The sequence below is a fragment of the Manacus vitellinus genome, unplaced genomic scaffold (assembly GCF_001715985.3).
Source record: "Manacus vitellinus isolate BGI_N305 unplaced genomic scaffold, ASM171598v3 scaffold_25_pilon, whole genome shotgun sequence".
Taxonomy (NCBI): domain Eukaryota; kingdom Metazoa; phylum Chordata; class Aves; order Passeriformes; family Pipridae; genus Manacus; species Manacus vitellinus.
The window spans coordinates 540,156-545,036 of NW_021939882.1; positions in this window are offsets into that span (position 1 = coordinate 540,156).

The window sequence follows — 4,881 nt, forward strand, 5'->3', positions numbered from 1 at the left end:
GGAATAAGGCAGAAACCTCTGCACAGGACTTTGCTCAATGGTCTTAACCATAAGGCTGTTGAATTAGCAATCCTCACCAATAGTGACAGCAATGGGATGCGACAACCACAGCCTGGGATGTCTCTGGTGTCTCATGTTGGCCCTGCAGACTCACCTTCTAAGCAACAAGGGCATGGGACATGCAGAGTTTTGCTTTCCAGGCTTCCTCCAAAGGCAGCATCACCCCTTCTGTTCTATCCCCACCTCAGCCCAGTGTTGGTGCCCCCATGTCCTCCTCCCTGCAGGAGGAGCAGAGGGAGCACTGAGAGCTTGTCACAGTGAGTTTTCCTGATGGTCTGCAGATTAATCACTGCCTCTCACGCACTCAGCCACTTAAGGTTGTTCTTCTCTGCCCAGGAGACTCATGACTGGCTGCCTCACTGGGCAGAAGGGGAGGGAGGATGAGGGTGGGAGGGATGGACTGCAGACTACAGGGGGAAGAGAAGGAAGGACATTTGGGACCTTGGAGAAAGGCAGCACTCAGCATGTTGAACTGCATGTCTCCAAGTGCAAACCTCTGGTCCAAGTGAGTCACCATAGCATCTTCTATAGTCAAAAAAAGGGAAAACACCTCCAAAGGAGTGTCTGCCTGTTAGAAATGCCTGTTGGGACAGGGCCTTCCAGGGAGACAGCTGCCTCTTCTTTGACCTCCAGATACTCTCTGTGTACTTCTGGATATTAGAGTTAAAGGATAATGGGATTTCCGTTGAACTACAAGGTTTAGCTGATGAGAGGGGAGCCATACAACTCCTTACACAATGTCTCTGTGTGTCTTAGAGGCCAGAAGATTTAGCAGACTCTGAGGTAATAGAAAGAATAAGACAGCCCTGGAGACATGAGAAAGAAAATGTGAGGTATCCAAATCTCTGGTGATAAGATATGAGTTCAGCTCTAAAAGATAAAAAATTGGTAATATACACTGAGCAGCTGAGCAACTCCATCCTTGGCTGGTGGCTACCTGCAGCCACAGGGCAGCCTGGAGGAGTGAGGCTCCCTAAAGCTGAGGAGGACAGTGTTTTTGAGACAGAAAGGACCTGACCCAGAACAACTCATCCCAGGGGCCAGAGCAGCGAGATCCTGGTGGCACAGAGCTCTTGGCAATCTCAGTGCATCACCGTGGATCAGGACTGTGACTCCAGTGGTCACCTGCCCTCCCAGTATCATCCTCTCATCCCATCCCACACCACACCAGTGTTGCCTCTCTGCTTCCCAAACACTGCTTTTCCTGCCTTTCTTTTTAGAGACAGAACATAAAGGACAAAAGACCTGGTTTCCTTCTGGTTCTTGAACACAAGAGCCCTTGGAGAGGACCTATTTTAAGAAAGGAGAGCCTTCCCCCCGCTGGAAAAGCAGCTCAGCAAGGGCAGGCTCAGTGCCATGCCCTCCAGTTGGGCACTTGAGACACCTGCTAACAGCCACTCCAGCTGTGAAATGCTCCTCCAGCAGTGGCAGAAACCAGTGTCTGCAAGACAAGCTCCAGCAGGATTCATGGGCAGGGGGTAGAATTCATGTGGGGAGAAGCCCTGACCCCACACCTCCTACACTGGCTCATTATTTGGGTGTCAGCAAAGCCACCTTCTCCCCAGTGTGGGCACCCCATGGATGATGGCCAAGAGCACCTGCTGGGTGTGTCAGGCCCCCTCCAAGGCTGAACAGATCATGCTTTCAATCCAGGGAATGAAGAAGCAGGAGGCTCCCATGAGAAGGGCTGCCCAGGCTCCCCTTCCTGATGGCAGTAGTTTTTTCTTCAGTATGAAAAATCCTGAAGCTGATTTTATGTCAGATGCAGAAGGCAGAGCAAGATCTCGCAGAGGCCACTTGGCACATCTGACTCTGTGCTCAGAATCACAGAACTCTTTAAGTTGGAAAAGACCTTTAAGATTATTGAGTCCAACTGTTAACCCAGCACTGCCAAGTCCACCACTAAACCAGCCCCAGGCTTGTGCTCCAGGGTCACATCTCACCTGAGAAAGGCCCAGTGTGTCTACTCCAGCCTTGCCTGGCAGATCATTCCCTGCTTTTTTGATTCTCCACTTGGGAAGGCACTCCTTGACATCTGTTCTGAATTTGATTCTCCTCTATTTAGGTTTTATAGCCCTTGTTCCTCTCCCCTTGGTCGGGTTGAATGTAGCAATTCAGATGATATTATCCGTATCACTTATGTTTTCAATCATTTCACCTAAATTTTCTTATAACCAGTTTTATTTTTCCCTTTCTGTATTTTTTAGTGCTGGGTTAAGCATCTTTATCCTGACTCCCCCTTTCCACACGGTTATTTTTTAATGGTGTAATCAGAGTTTATCACACTTAGCAAACAACCTGTTAAAGGAGAGTTTGAGCATTTAAGTGTTGTTGGTCCACTGTAGATCCACCCTGAAGAATACCTCAAACCCCAGTGATGTTCCTCTCATCCTGGAGTGCATCCAGCAAGCTGGAAGAAGAGCAGACCTATCCTCCAGGTTCGGCTCAGTGATGCACAAACTAATCCTGTTCACAGGAAAGCTGCAAAATTCCCTTGAAATCAGCTCTCATATGTGCATTGGAGGATCCCTTTAAAATCCTCCTTATTAAAACCATGCAAGCCCGTGGTGAGCACATTTTAAGGGTTGGTACCTGTTCCAAGCACTAACGGATGCTACGGGAAACAGTCAGAAAAGTGGCGCTGAAGGCGAAGATGTTCAAATCTGCCTTAATTATTGGAGCGTGAGCTTCCAAATCCCTCGAGAAGCACAGAAAGTGTTGGCCTCGAAATTCACGGTGTGCTCAGAGAAGCCAGGAAGCCAGGGAGTTTTGGGGACATCTTGACTGCAGTCTGCCTGCCTGGCTCCACCGGACTTGGAATCAATCCGATTCATTGCAGCAGCTCTGAATTCAGAGCAGAGGGAGCAGACAAGGCTCATTGCCTATACCAGCCAGAAAGACTGCAACAACAGTTGCGGTTTTCATTTTTCCTTTAAAATAAGGTTACTTGAGTGGACAGCCGGGAATAGACCCTCTGCCTCCTCATCCCTGAACTGAGCCCCACTGATAATTATGCACAAACTGTCAGGGCCGCTTTGGAAAAACAGTGCTAGAACTAAAGCAGCCTGACATGGCTTTGTGCAAGGCTTTGCCTGGAGAATTGGAGTCTTCAGCGACCACCGAAGTCCAGAAGGGAGAGCTGGGACCATTCATACCCTGCACAGTGCAGTAAGAACTTTTTCTCTTCAGCCACTCAAGTTCCTGATGGTTGGGAAGCCTGGCCAAGAGGTAGGCAATGGATTCATGTTACTGCTGAGGAAAAGCATATTCCCGTGCAAAGCAAATCTCCGGATACATTCGTGCATCTCTTTGCACTGTGGAATGTGCAATGCTCACATCCCTCCTTGCTTCATGTTCTGCTCCAGTATTTATCCTCCCAGCAAGCCATCACTGCCTCATCCTCCAGGACTGTGCTTCAACTTAGATATCAGCAATTTCCCCTGACACAGCCAATCAGTGAAATTACCTGATTTAAGGCCAGTGGAGTTAAAAATCTTACACTCTGGGAAACTCAAAAGCTTTGTTGCTTTTGCACCTCTCCAGGCTGCAGATGGACCCAGTATCTCCTTCTGCTTTGCACCAGGCTGGAGGAGTGACCACTGGCAATGGCACTGCCTTCCAAGCAAGACCCTGAGCCTCCTCCACCAGCATCCAGCTTCAGCCACCTCCTCCTGCCCTGCACTGCTGGGCTCTGTTTGTCCAAAGTAAATGCAGGCAGATTTCCCTGTTGACATTGGGGATTTTCTTGCTCAGGTGGATCATAATTTTTATTTTATTTATTTTTCTGCTAAATCTGTGCATAGGTCTGTCCTATGCAGATAAACCCTCGAGGCAGTCATGTCACAGATAAATTCCTACCTTGCTTCCCAACCATGGGACAAGGTTTCTTGGATGTTCGTCTCTGCGTTCCTGTGAAGCCCGGTGAGAGGGTTGGATGTTCTCCCGCAGTGACAATGTTGCAATTTCTTTTTAAAAGCCTGTAATCATCTCAATTCTGCGAGCTACTCAAGCATTTACGTTGTTTCTCAGCATCTTGAGTGCCGGCTGGAAGCAGCTCCAGGTTTTGGGTGAGTCCAGCAGGATCACTGTGGGGGGCTGTGCTGACAGGCATCCCCACACTGAGCAGCAGAGGAGGGCTGTGCTCCCGCTCACAGGTGAGTGGGTTCCTGGGCATCGGGAAACAAAAAAAGGGGGGGGGGAAACCCAACAAATCAATTCTGTTCACATGAGATTTTAGCTGAACTTCCACTAATAAACACAGAAGGATAAAGAAATGCTGTGGAAACAAAAGCCATGTTGTGACACAGCCACGGCTGAGGTTCATTCATTTTTTAAAGATTGTTTTTCCTTTTCTCCTCCTGGTTAAAAATGAGATTTGCAGAGAAGAGAAAACAGCAGCAGCATACAAACATCTATCAAAAAACCCACCCAAAGTGGAGGAGCCTCCTTTCCCTGCGGGTGCAGCCATCTCACACCAAACACAGTGCAAACACAGAGACCTCCATGCTCTATCCCCTATAATGGCAACATGTATCTGCAGCATCTGGTATTTTGATTCCCGTTTCCCCCTTGCAGATATGCCAAGCCTCTGGCAGTGTTTTCTCCCCCTAACCTATGTTGTTAGGCTGGCACAGGTTATGGAAAAACAGCTCTACTCTCTCTCATGACCACTTATCAGGAGAGAGGGGATCCCATAACCATCCAGCTCACTTGCAGGTATGTGAAGGATCGCCTGCTTTCCATTAGCCACCCTACAGCAGTCCCAAGGTCAGAATCCAGCCCTTCACATGAGTCAGCCTTTGCCCTGAGGAGCTGCAGTTG